Genomic DNA, 14,065 nt, shown 5'->3' on the forward strand with positions numbered 1-14,065 from the left:
CCGGCCTTCAGAGCGCAGGTCAATTACACATTAATTTAACATGTCTCTTACATCATTCAGCGTTTGCTGATGAATCGTACGATCGTCGGCGTCTGCCCCTCATATACGAATCTAGAGAGAAAATCTTGTTATGAAAATGGGACGTCTGACAGCGAAAGTGAGTTATGCAGGCGGCCGCGGCGTGCGGCCACCGTCATTTCTAGGACGCTATCGCGCTGTCTGTTTGGCTGTTTTTATTGGTGAGTGTAAGAGCGTCGGCTGCGCCACCTCCACGATGGCGCGAGTGCCGGCGCGCCTCCACTCCGCCGCCGCTCCGCCGCTCTCTCGGCGTACTCGCTAGTAGTCAGTGTTCAGTGTTGTGCTGCAACGACACGCGTCGTCTCGCCCGCGCCCGCCGCTTCTGAGTCCGCGACATTTGTTCCGATAACCGCGATTTCACGTGCGCTTGAGCAACACGCTCCGGCTACGTTTCCTCCGTCCCTTACGTCCACGGACCACCTCTACTCCTGTGTTTCGGATCTGTTCATCGTCATCAGTGCATTGACACCGATACTCAGTGTTTCTCAGTGGCCGCTCGAAGAAGTGGCAAGAGGCTGTGTTTGCACAAACGAGCGAAAGCGGTCAAGCGTGTGTCAACCGACTGCGGAATTTGGCTGTGTAGGTTGTTTTCCCTGTGCTGTGTTGCAATGAAAATAAGTGTTAAAATGTCGAAATCTGGTTTATGAGGAGCTTGGTGAACGTGTTCATGCGCCTGTAAAAAACGGGCACACGTGCTTATGTAAGGCAGAGCTGACGCATCGAACAAGTGAGTATACCTACCTAGACCTATATTTATATGACAAGTAATCAATAAATAACGACATGTATACTTACCTACTCAAGCATTTGCAATTTACATATTAATGTTCAAACTTTGCGGTAATGAACCCTCTTGATTTACGTCATTACACCAATATTTGCTCTAAACGGCGACTAAGCTCACAGATTGTACTACTGATCTAACAATTTTATCCAATGAAACAGGTTATAAAGTTGCACAAACCAAAATACCAGCAAAGCGGCAAGTTAATACAGTTACTTTATAAGGAAACGTGATAGCTAAACCCATGGTTCCTATTTTTAATAGTAAATAAATAATACATTATTGTCATCCGCATTGACTTGGTAACTTCGCTTAACTGCAGGTTTCAATCACATTAAAGTGTTTCTAGGTCGGAGATATAGCTCTAAGACAATTAGCAAAAGGTTTCGCAAGACAAGACCGTTTAAAATTAGTGAAAAGTTACATAATTGTAATTTGTTTATTGAGGTACGCTCAGTTTTATAGGTATGTTGTGAAAGAGCTGTATAAAGTTTAAGTTGTTTTCAACGGCACACACACTCTGAAGTGACGAAGCCGGACCTGTGTTGTCCAGTTATGCCTGCGCAGGTACGCGCCAGAGCGAGTATGACCGGCATTATATTCTTGAATAAACACCGATACAAATTTAATTAAGTTGCTCATCAACATTACGTAATTATGCTAAACTCAAAAGCACGAATAAGATTTTATCACATTCTAATTTAAACAAATGAATATAATTGCTACTCGCCTGAAGTTTACTTCATCACATATGTATATAGAATGTAGATTTTATTTACTTAAGTAATATAGTAGATACTAACTTCCTATTCAAAGTCAGTACAGTAAATCCCCGTTCAACAACTCATCTCAAAGAAAATATTTCAGAGCAATAAAGCATAGTTCAATAGTTTTCCTTATTTCGTGTACGAGCGTGCCAAGTCGGGTTGTTTGCATTTGTTTACAAATATTGAACACTAAGCAAGTATACCGACGCTGGAAGGACATTTACTCACACATTCTCGAATACATCAAAGAGCAAAACATAAAAATGAGGAAAGAGACCTTTTAATAGATGCTATTGCTAACTGAAATACACCTACATTTGTAAATGCAGTATTTAATTTACCGCTCTTCTTCGTTTTCCTTAATTTAATATTAAAATCAGTTGACGAATGTGCATATGACAACAATATATTAAAATCAGGTTTCCGTTAAGCTAGAAAGATGAACTAAAGTGTAAACCTTTTTAGAAGACCGCCTAGTTTTACTCTACTACTCTACTAACTAGGAGTAGATAAAGTTGACATCGGCACTACAGTATAACGGGAATTAACCCAAGGCAAATTATTATAACAAATATTTATCAATTTAGTACTACTATCAATTATTACAAAAAGGAAGAGACAACAGTGTTTTAGTCAATTAATTTATACGTGAATCCTAACACAAATCTATGACTGTTATAAAAAAGTAGAGATAAAGACAATATAAAGCACGTTAAGTTACCGGTTGTTTTATTATGTTTGTAGTTTTTACAATCATAAATTGCTTGTCACTTGTAAAATCAAATAGCACGATAACTATTGAATTTGTCAAACAACATTTTAATTTTTAATTGGCAGCATGTAGATATTTTATCGACGTGTTAGATTTGCTTCGTTATAAATTTTCTTGCAAGTAAAAAATATAAAATATATAAATATAGATGTAGGAGTTCTATAATTTATATATTAAAAAGGTACGAGTTCTACTCGTAAGGTTCCTTTGTCGTTTTCTAAGTATTCGGAAGACCTCAATTTTATAAAAAGTGTAATACTTGCGCGTTTTCATTCCCGACAATTGAATACTTTACATTCACCTTCAAAGGGAAAAAAGAAAATGGGAACAGGTGAGCGGTCCCTTGATATTTTCAATATCCTTTTGTTTGTTACAAATGCTCACTTTCACATGAAATTCGGTCAGAATGTCGTCTTAGAATAAATGATAAATTTAAAAAAAATATAGCCTACAATGTACAAACTATAAGCAAAAAAACATGTTTTTTAGGAAGAACTATAATTCTGTCATCCGGGTGCAATACGTCATTTTACTTATCAATTATTTTTGATAAACAGAGTTTTACTATAAAAAACATTGCGACCTCGAATTACTCGCATTAAGAATTTAGGCGATGCGTGAAGACATCTCTTTCTTGGAACTACGTAACTAATAACTGACAAATAAACCGATTTAAGCTCGTTAAAAACATGTCAAGGTAAATATCTTCATGTAATATGAGATTTTAAAATACTTATTAATTGATACTTCATGATATACATACACTAACAAAAACTAACTAGCAAAAAAGAAAAGGAAAACGTCTACAATAATACAATAGTCGATAAAGAAATTCTTTCGTTTAATTTTGTTTTTTTAATTGTCAAACCCTCTGGTCGTATGCACCAGCCAGCACTACTAACATGGTCGCTAGAACAGCATAGATAAGATAGAAACACGGATCCGGATGTTCAGCACGTTACTCTTGTTATCTATGGTCCCTTTTTGAGCACTTCAATGAGCATCGCGGGTCAATAGTGCAATGTTATCGTTCTATATCGCATGGACCTTCACCTCGACATTTACGAAATTCACCGTTATAAGCGCAGCAAATAAATAACATTATGATTAGAAGCCTTTCTTTAAACTAGTTTTTGATAAGAGTTAAGACTTATGAAGAATGACGCGTTTAAATGGACCACCTGATTTTACCTCTATAGTCCTACAATTTGGTAGAGAGCTTTGTTTGCAAGGCAACGAGGGTAAACGAATTTCTGGATTTAGAACATCTGTGACTCGTTTACTTTTATATTATACGAATTATTCATATTCATCAAAATAAATCGTCAATGCTAAGGCTCTCTACAAAATTTTCAGACAATCGTACTTAATTTAAATACACATTAGCTCAAATTTACGTACCACCTTTTATTTTAGACACTCAAACTGCAACTTACGAAAATTCCATCCTGAACCTCGATTCTCTATCACTATCGACTACCGACAACCGGCTAGCTATCGAAATTTTGACATTTAGAATGTACTGCCAAAATGTTTCCTACTACACCCGTCAGAGGCGCTGATCAGCGGGCTTATCACGTATCTCAGTTGACAGCTAGTGGACGTCAAATTGATGGTCACTTTTCAGTACATTTCTGCTTTGACATAACGTGTTCTTCACTATAATCTAAGGGAGAAGACAATGTTCTGCATAGTGTCTTTCAAATGTTTGACAACTGAGATACGTGATAGCCCCCCAGATTTTCATACAAAATTTCTCGATGACAGGTCGGTTGTCGGTAATCGGTAGTAGTAGAGAATCGAGCTACTGTTATTAGCTAATATGGAAAATATTTTTTGTTTTTTACATTTCTTCAAAAGGCAATAAACATTGTCTAATCACATATATTGAATAATAAAACTACGTAGACCACTGACAAAGTCTTAAAAAATTTGCATTGTCAACATTGTGTAACTCGTCAAAAAATAATGATGATACAGCGAAATTGCAAATGTCATTATTACTATTGTACACTTTGATTTAAGACTTGTTCTATTCTGTTCTATTCAAATGTAGCTGACTCTCGCGACGCGGCTTCGCTTACAGAATAAAATGGCTTCTTAGAATTACGTAACTTTCTATTAGTAAAATAATTTATCAAATCTGTCGAGCAATTCCTGAGAGAACGAGCCTAAGGAAACAGAAAATCCCTGCCTTGAAATTAAATTGTTGAAAATCTCTATGACCTCTCGACAATATTTAGGATAATCATATCTTTTATTTCCTAGTAAGGAAAGAGTCGGTTGAGCAATTTCCTATATTACTTCCTAAGAAACAGCATAGTTTAATTCCTTATATTAATGTAGATGAGAAACAAGGAAGTTTTTTTTAAGATAAAGTCAATTTACGTGTAGGTCATTATGTAACTCTACCATTTAAAACACAAACGTGACAAAGCTATGCGTCTGTCTCTCTCACACTCAGTGACAAAGATATTAATACAGCTGATTTTAGCATTTAAATATAAAGTGATATAACACTACCTCGAATACATTTTGGTAAAATCAAACCTGTTTTTTTGCATCTGAAATAAAGTTTAAAAACTTGTTGGTAAGGAAGGATTTGTTTGGTCAAGGAGCTATTGGATATCGGACTTATTTTTCTGTAGTCCAGTTCTATAAATATCTTTCAATAAGTGGTCCTTAATACCTGTGTATTTAATTAGACAAAGGACCAGGGCTTGTCACATATCTAAGTTGACAACTAGTATACGACAAATTGAAAGCCACTATACAATACATTGCTGCTTTGAAGAAACGTGTTAATCACTAATATAAGGGAGAAAGCAATGTACAACACAGTGGTGTTCAAATAGTTGTCAACGTGATAGTCCCTCTGGTTTCTAAATGTATTAAGAAATTAGTTAGTTAGCATCTAATTTTGTATTGAATAAGTATAATTTTATACTGCCCGATTACAAGAGCTAAAATCATTAATTCAGTTCAACACAACAGAGTTGCCGTTTTAAAGCTTTAAATTGAAACGAATAGCTTAAGAGAAAGTAGTGTTGTTTTAATACTACAATACAACTTTCCCTAAGGAAACTGAATAAACATTTCCTGTTAAAAACGTCACTATGCGACATTTTATTTAAACTATATCAATCTACATTTAACGCGCGTAACGAAATAAAATAAAGTATTTTATAATTCTAGCGACTACAATTCCCGGTTTATGTGAATTTATGTAAAAAAAATAAAACAGTTATTTTTACGCAACCAAATAAAAACACTTTCATTTCAGTGTATTAAGATACATTCAACGTTAAAAGTAATTTCCCTCTCTGGCACATTTTTTCACCTTATACTCTTTACAGTTCGTATAAAATATCCCACAAACAGGTACATAAATACAAATACTTTTGATAGCAATGGTCTGTTGACTACAGCTTATTGAAACGTGTTAATTGTCACTGGATCGCAACCGGTTTGTCGTATTGTTAATTAACTCACGTGAATAGCACTGATTGTTATAATAATTACAGACATTATAGAAATATTACAAATATTCTGAATGTATTATTATTATTGAGACTGTAAGTACTGTAACTAGTTGACACTTTTTATATTAAAAACGTGAATTGTTTCTGTAAAGAATTCATAAAATGCTTTATAGTTTTTTTTTGCTATGCTCACATATTTCAAAGAAATAAGAAATAAATATTATAGCTTGCTTTATTTATTAATAAATAAAACGATATATATTTATTATTATAGCTGTCATATAGCGCTATAGAAACGATGACATAACTAACGTTCAGCGATTCTAAAGTATGAAAATTATTATGAGTCCTTACTGCAATAACAGTGATATCATATGCCTATAATCCCATGTTTTAATAGGTTATAAACCAAACAATCAATTATGACTAAAAATATTTATTAGTATTTTTGTTTAATAGAAAATATTTCGTGTTTTTTTTTTGTTAATTAGTTACAGTTAGTTAGCATATGTATAATATTAAATCTCTTGTACAAATACAATAAAGATACGAAAACAAAATAAAACGAGAATAATATTTTCACACTGGTCCTTTACATGTCACCGTTTACGTAAGTGTCCGTGCATCATGTCGGAGAAACCAATATTAGCTTAAACGAAGGTCGTAAGAAAACTCTTTATTTGAACAATAGATCATACATCGAAGTGCACGTGTCGTCGTCAATGTGGCACGATGACAACGATTACTTCATTACATTTAAACGACACACAATGACACAATCAAGGGCAATCAGGATGGTCACGAAATGATTGAGCATTGCTCCTTGCGGCATATTGACTCATCCTACTGATGATATTATAAATGCGAAGGTTTTTGATGATGTTTGTTCACTCTTTCAGAAAACATACTAAGTAGATTTTGATGAAATTGGCTCTCATATAGTTAATATCTGGAGTTCTAACCTAAATAATTGTTCCACGCCAAAAAAGACGCGATTCGAAGCTAGTCATCCTACAGAGTCAATGAATTATTGACATAAACCTTTTGTTTGTCACACAAAATTTGTCATCATAGACAAATACTAATTAAAATACCTTATACCGTTATGCAGACGTACTAAAAAGTATATCTAGATGATAAAATTAACGTATATTATCGAAACTAAATGCTCCGACACGTCTTTAGTCCATATAACTGAATGAGTACCTATACAAGTTAACTCTCGCAACACACTCGCCAGCTTGATAATGTGACTGTAGGTATTATTTCCCGACTCTTGAATAGAAATGCATTGTTGCTAAAAGAAGAAGCGCTGATTGTTATCGGCTGTATTCATCTCGACCAACTTGCACCTGTTTACTGATGGAGATCTTCCACTGGAAGTAGCAAACATCAATAGACTTGGAAGTAATCGATAGGTACTATTTAATGAGCTAGGCTTTTCCGCTATAATGATGAAACATCTTACGCACTAAATAAAAGTAAAAAATTACAGCCATACTATAATATGTTATGCTTTATTGCACATTTGAAACCCGCCAAGTGAAGTATTATTTTCATTAAAATTCAGTTTTAGATCCTCGTTTTGTTTTTATCCTGGAAAGAGAATACATTTACATGTTATAGAGGAATAATCAAGTTTAAAAATAATTTAGCAGACACGTGAACATTATTTCCATACGCGTTGGGTATTTAAATGAAGCTTGGGCACAGCTCGTGTACACAAGGCCCACGTTAAGCCACGTAAGGTTCAGATTAAATTACCTGGACGAGGGATAATTACATACAAGTTAGGCATAATCCTTTCTCAAAATAATTGTGGCGCATCTCTGATTCTCTGTGTAAGCAGTTTGGAATCAAAGGAAAATTTGTGGCCGCACTTATAATGAGCCTTTGTTCGCGGTCTATGTAGTTGGGATTTAGTTAGCCACAAACCCTCGGGATCTGTTCATTTTGAATGAGGAGTTTATCTAGTTATAGATAACTACAATATTGCAACAAACAGCGGCTTTGATTTAAATAACATGAAAATACAGAATATCGGTCTTTTGATCCATGATACCGGAAAATCCAATAAGATATTATTTGGTGGCGGGTACGGGAACCTTTTTACTTTAACATTCATATGATATTTGTAGTTTTCGGTGGATGAGTCACAGAGGAACTTTCCCTGAATCCTTTGAGACGTGTTTGTGGGAGCAGAGTGTAAGTGTCTACGTCATTGCTCTGCGTCGTTTGGAACTACGTCACCGACATGTGAAAGTTTGTGAAAACATAAAACAGTAATAAGTGAATGTGTTTAAATCCTTTATTTTCGGTGGTTTCTTTGCTCGTTCTTATCCACGATGGTATACTACAAAGTTTGTCTCTTGGGATAAAGTTTAAAATAGCTATACAAAATAACCAAAAGAATACGGAGATCATAAAAACTAGCAATCAAAATACTGAAACGTAAAAACAAATAAATAATATTGTAATAAGCCGCGTCATTTAGTCCTAAGCAACATATATTTATAAATACTTTTTTCCTTTATAATATGCAATACAATTATAATCATGTGACGAACTTAATAACAAAATCAATATACAATGTTCAAGTAGCTACCTGACTAAAAATACATATTAAAGTGTATTTTTGTTGACTTAAGGTATCACAAAAAGCTAAAGGTTTAATTTATAAGGACTATTTACTGTAGACAACATTAAATAAATATTTAACTTTGCCTCTGTGGTGTAGTCGGAGGTTTCGAGTTTGATTCCACGTTCCGGCAAAATACAATTGATATATTTCTAATTCATATTAGAATAGTTCTTAATACCAGCCCGTAGTTTCGTAACGTGCCCGGTAAACGGCAATGGACTTGCCCCCTATAACATGGAACTGATATTGTTTATGGCAAAACGTACCTACGTTTTATGTAATATAAATGTATGAAATACACCAGTATTTCATACATTTCTGCCTACATTTTCGGGAATAGGGCGGATATTATGTACGTATGTATGGGTATTAAACTTAAAAAAATATTTATTCAAATAGTATGTATACGTATAGCTATCGAAAAACATACAGCCAGAATGCCGTATCGTAAAGCGTAAAAGTTGTAAACACAAGGTATAAAGTCAGATCAACACATTGCTTTATTCTTAGCTGATTCTCCAACGAGTTTGCTAAACACGTGACGTAATGACAGAAACGTGTTTTGCCGAACCAGCTAAGGTAGCTATTAGGAGTTAGAGGAAAAAATCACTTCACGTCATAGAGATGAAAAAACTTGCTAAAGTATAATAACAAATTATCGCATGTCTGACTTTTTGTGATATTAGACGTTAAATCAATGTTACGAAGTCTACAGAAACAATAAAGAAGCAGGCTTTAGGCTAATATTGATCAGTCTAGAGCGTACCGTACACTAATATTAGACTGAAACCGGTTCAGTACTACATGCTAATGAAATTTCGAGTCAAAAGAGACTTGTACTGAGAACTTGCTTGTGATAATATCACGCCGGCTAAACCCAGGTGTAAGCAGAGATGTATTCAATACATCCGCGATTCACCACAAACAATGTAAGTCCCAAGTTATAGAGGGCAAACTTATGGCCATTTCCCGGGCACGTTAACGAACCCCGGGCTAGCTATAGAGAAAATATATCAGAAAATACCAACAATAGTTCATAGAACGACCCAGGAATCGATACCGACACCACGCCAGAGGCTGTCAAAATACCACTATATACCTTAGAAATTGATACCAGCCTCTTCACGTTCTCTAAGGAATGTTCGTAACATCCTACATTAGTTAATATCCGCTTTTTTACCGACGAAGGAAAACAACGGAAAGGCATTGCATGCCAGAAATGTTTCTAAATGGATTTCGGAGTTCGGTCATCCCCTATAAAGAGAAGGTCCGTGCTCAAATGTGTACGAGTAATCGGTTGGAACAAACTGAATGTCAACTTTCGAAAGTAGTTTTAGCTATCGGAAACTTATATCCGCAAAATTATTGCAACTGTTATAGCCTAACTTTTTCGGATTCGGATTTTTGGAATTGTAAATCTATTCCGTATTATAACTATGAATGAGTCAATCCAGATAATAAATATACACTTAACTTAATTTGATTTAATACGTTGGCAACATGAAACCAGAATCGAGTTAGGAAAAAGAATAATATAACCTTACATTTTTTCACAAATCTTCACGATTTATTGCTTGTTCTCAGTTTCTCAAAACAATATTAATATAGGAAACAATAAAATCAAACTTTTTTCTCGGAATCGGTAACTTAGGACAGAGCAATCAATCAAGTCAACAAAATATCCAAATTATTCCAAATTGTTATACCTACTCGTAAATCATTATATTATTTGTTTTATATAGAGAACAGCCCCTCGTTGTATTTTAATTATAATCTTAATAACGATTTCAGCAATAGTTGGAGTGATTCATAAATAAAATTTTCCGTAAAATGCATCAAGGATTCTTATTCACTGGCTGTATTATTCGATGATAATCAGATTCTTGGCTCAATTTTTTCCCGGTCTGCTATTAATAAAATATGTACTTAACCTACGTAGATCTACATCAACTAGATCTTCAAAGACAAATAGTTTACATCATTATCTTATAATCCGCACTAAGTTCCACGAGATCTCACTAAAGCTTATTAAATTATGTTCACCTGCGAGTAAACATTTGATAATAATGTAATATACGTTCGCTAATATTGAACTATAACGACCTTGCTACATAATGTCCAATTAAAATATGAAATACGATCTAGCATTGAACATCAAACGATTGCATATGGATACATAACTATATATTATGTATGTGTATTAATAAGTCTATAGTAACGGCAAACAAAGCTCACTGATTATAATAGCATTTGCTAATCAACTTAATGTTTTACTACCGGCCAGGACTGATTTCGTTCGAGAATGCAATTTTATGCCGTTAATTCCATATCCGTAGGAATTTAAATCCGTACTAAATCTAAATCCGTAGGATCCCGTAAAAACCTTGTCCCGGCAGTAACAAAAATATCAAAATAAGAGTTAAGTATGCAATTGAGTTAAGTTATTTAAAAATTTCGGTTACATTTCGGTTATTCATATTTAGTTATATGTATAGAATTTTATTAATTTTGCGTAGATATTATATTGTGTGTTGTGTCATCCCAGCATTTCTAGCTGCATAGCAGTTTAATACTTATTGTATGTACGAAGTTACTGCTACCAGTTTTTTATAATTTGATTTGAATCCCTAAATATGCGAGCATTTTATTCCCCGTTGCATACCTACCTGTGTTTTACAATCTGAACAAACGTACAAACATTAATCAGTACACCAATTGCTAAATTACTTATTTCCATTCATGACATCCCTACATGCAGTCACGTTTACAAACGCTAGCATCTACTAGTATGACTAGAGAATATAAGTCTCTAACAGTAGCTAAAATTATGTATTAGTATTGACTACCGACAACCGACCTGTCATCGAGAAATTTTGTATGAAAATCTGATCAGCGCCTCTGACGGATGTCGTAGAAACTTTTCTGGCAGTACATCCTAAATGTCTAAATTTCGATAGCTAGCCGGTTATCGGTAGTCGATAGTGGTAGAGAATCGAGGTACAGTAGAACGATTCTCTGCCACTATCGACTATTGAAAACCGGCTAACTAGCGAGAAATGTTGTTTAAAAAAGTTACAAATAAGCGCCTCTAGCGGACGCTGTAGGAACTATTTTTACAGTGCATTTTAAATGCCAATTCTGAATACTCGATTCTCGATATTAACGACTGCAAATAATCATACTACAGTAACAGTTCTATGTTGAAATAAAATCACACAATTGAATTGTGGTCAAGTCTTTAAGGCTATAAGTAATTAATTAGCTTTTATGTGGTAATAGTCTAGCGTAAAATCCCAAGTGATCAAGTCAAGGCTCCAACAGCACTTATTTTAACCTCATGTGTCGTTCATAGATCGTAATTCATATGACATTAGCGATATTGGAATGTAAGTATAATATATTGTTTCTAGTGTTATTCAGATACAAAGGCAACATTTAAGAATAATAATAGAGTTATGCGGTTAATGCTGAGTTCGCTTTTGATATGATATATTTTTCTCTTAGTCAATTAACATAAAACCAAAAATCTATGTGATCCAATGTCCATATATCTGTCGATAGAAATGTTCTTGGAATGAAGCGCTTCTTGAGCGTTTTTCTATCAACAACTACGGTTAGCTTCTACGACGGTACATAGGCAATTAAACTAGTTTGGTTAATTTATTCCGAACAGGGCCGAAGCAACTAAAATGACATAATGATTTGGATAATACAACGAAGCCGATCGTTATGTCAGACATGTTTCTTGTACGTGATCGAAATATTTGTGTGGAAGTTTGTGAAAACAAGAACAAAATTGACAAATTGTAACAAACTGTAGCAAATCAAATCATTTGGTTGTTATCGCACCCGGCTCGCCGCCCGCGGGTTCATTTACTTAACGTATTGATCGTGTATGCTCACCCTTAACGACATTTTTGGTCGTCAATTTGATTACTCTTGCATGTGACGTGAAATATTCTGTTACGTATTAATTACATTATTAAATCGATAAGCGCGTATAATTTATGCTTTTTTTTTGTTCTGTTTACACAGTTATCTTCAGGGACAATCTCGGTATTTAGTTTTGTAGCGTGTCTTTTAATTAAAAATAGAAACGAAGAATGGAATGCAGAATTGTCTAAAGCACTCGCAGCCGGCATTAAATTATTGCGATTCGGTGAAGCCGCTAATGGCTGAAATACATCTACTAGCGCGATTAGACTGTACGAAATGGACATCAAGTGTCTCAATTGTATTGTGATTTTAGCCCGTTATAGTCCCAACCTCCAAATAAACACGATTACACATCAACACACTCCTCTCAATCAATAATAGTAAACTCTTGTTGACAAATTCCAACACGACAGATATATGGCTGTACCAAAAACAAAGTTTTGTTGAGGAAAAGTTTGTATTTTATTAGGTATTATGTATTTGTTTGACGATAAAAGAAAAGATTTAGTTGGTTTTGTCACGTGGAAAGGATCCCGGCGGATCGTAAGAAAATTCGGTTCATATCCGTGTGTGATACAGTTTATAGAAACAATATGTGTAGTGGGACACCCACCTGAATACATTATCGTGTGAAAACTGCTGATGTTGGACAAAACTGACTGCTGTAGAGTAGTATTGCAAATCTATGTTACATTTGGCTATTCGAAACCTTTTTTTTTTCAATGCAACAAAGTTGTTTTATCTTAAACTCTTTACATTTGCTTACAACCTCATTTTTAGCGATATAAGTTTGTGGCTTCTAAGGCATGAAACATTCATCTTTATTTCATGTTTACTGAATTTGACTAGTAATTCAATAAAAGGAAAATATAAAACTTTAATTCTATTAATGAAACGTCAAGTTAAAAGCGAAACATGATCTTGACGCCACTCCAAAGCATTATAAAAATCCTTGAAGTTTCGCGTAGTTTTTACAAGTATTATTTTTTATAATAATCGATATTAATGGTAGGCAAGTTGTTGTTTAGCTTTAGCTAATCACATGTCTGAATCAATGGCTGACGGCTAAAAAGTAAAAAACCAACATATTAATAGCTCTGTGATTAAAATAAACCAAGTTATTGATCGCGCCGTTATTGTTGTTTAGAAGTGCGAACCCTCTTTATTAAAAATCATACGTTATTCGAATATTTTTGGGACTCATATTTATATTACGACCCTTGTATAAAATGCCCGAATTTCGCTTATCTTAGTTATATTCAATTCTGAAACTTTTGATGTAAAATTTTATATGTATATTTTTCAAGCGGTGTGTCTATCTGTCAGTCATGACCGAAATGTAACGTTTATCTTTGATACTTAAATGTTTCTCAAATATTTTTTGGCAAAAAAAAAATATTTTGGAGCTGTTGTTACACGTGCTCGAATACGAAACGTTTTTATCTTATAACACCTACTCAAGGATCGTGTTATTAAATAATTTTGAGCGCCATCTAAAATTGAATTTAATTCAAAGCAGAGTTATCTCAACACAACGATTGTTTACAATTGCGTGCTAATTTTATGAGTTAAATACTAATTATATTCTGAATATTTTTCTCACAC

At 34.2% G+C, this 14,065-nt stretch overlaps 1 protein-coding gene across 4 annotated transcripts in view; it reads left to right on the top strand.

Annotated features, from left to right (window-relative positions):
- The first annotated feature begins 316 nt into the window (after positions 1–316).
- Positions 317–14,065, top strand: part of inaE (inactivation no afterpotential E) — an 84,827-nt gene continuing 71,078 nt past the window's right edge. For 2 of the 4 annotated variants that reach the window (XM_076113586.1, XM_076113585.1), the window contains exon 1: positions 318–805. The gene's annotated coding sequence lies outside the window, so the exon portion shown is untranslated. Of the gene's footprint in view, positions 806–14,065 lie in introns of all 4 variants that reach the window. The other 2 variants (XM_076113583.1, XM_076113587.1) reach the window with 2 other exon arrangements.

Source organism: Anticarsia gemmatalis, chromosome 4, assembly GCF_050436995.1.
Source record: "Anticarsia gemmatalis isolate Benzon Research Colony breed Stoneville strain chromosome 4, ilAntGemm2 primary, whole genome shotgun sequence".
NCBI lineage: Eukaryota > Metazoa > Arthropoda > Insecta > Lepidoptera > Erebidae > Anticarsia > Anticarsia gemmatalis.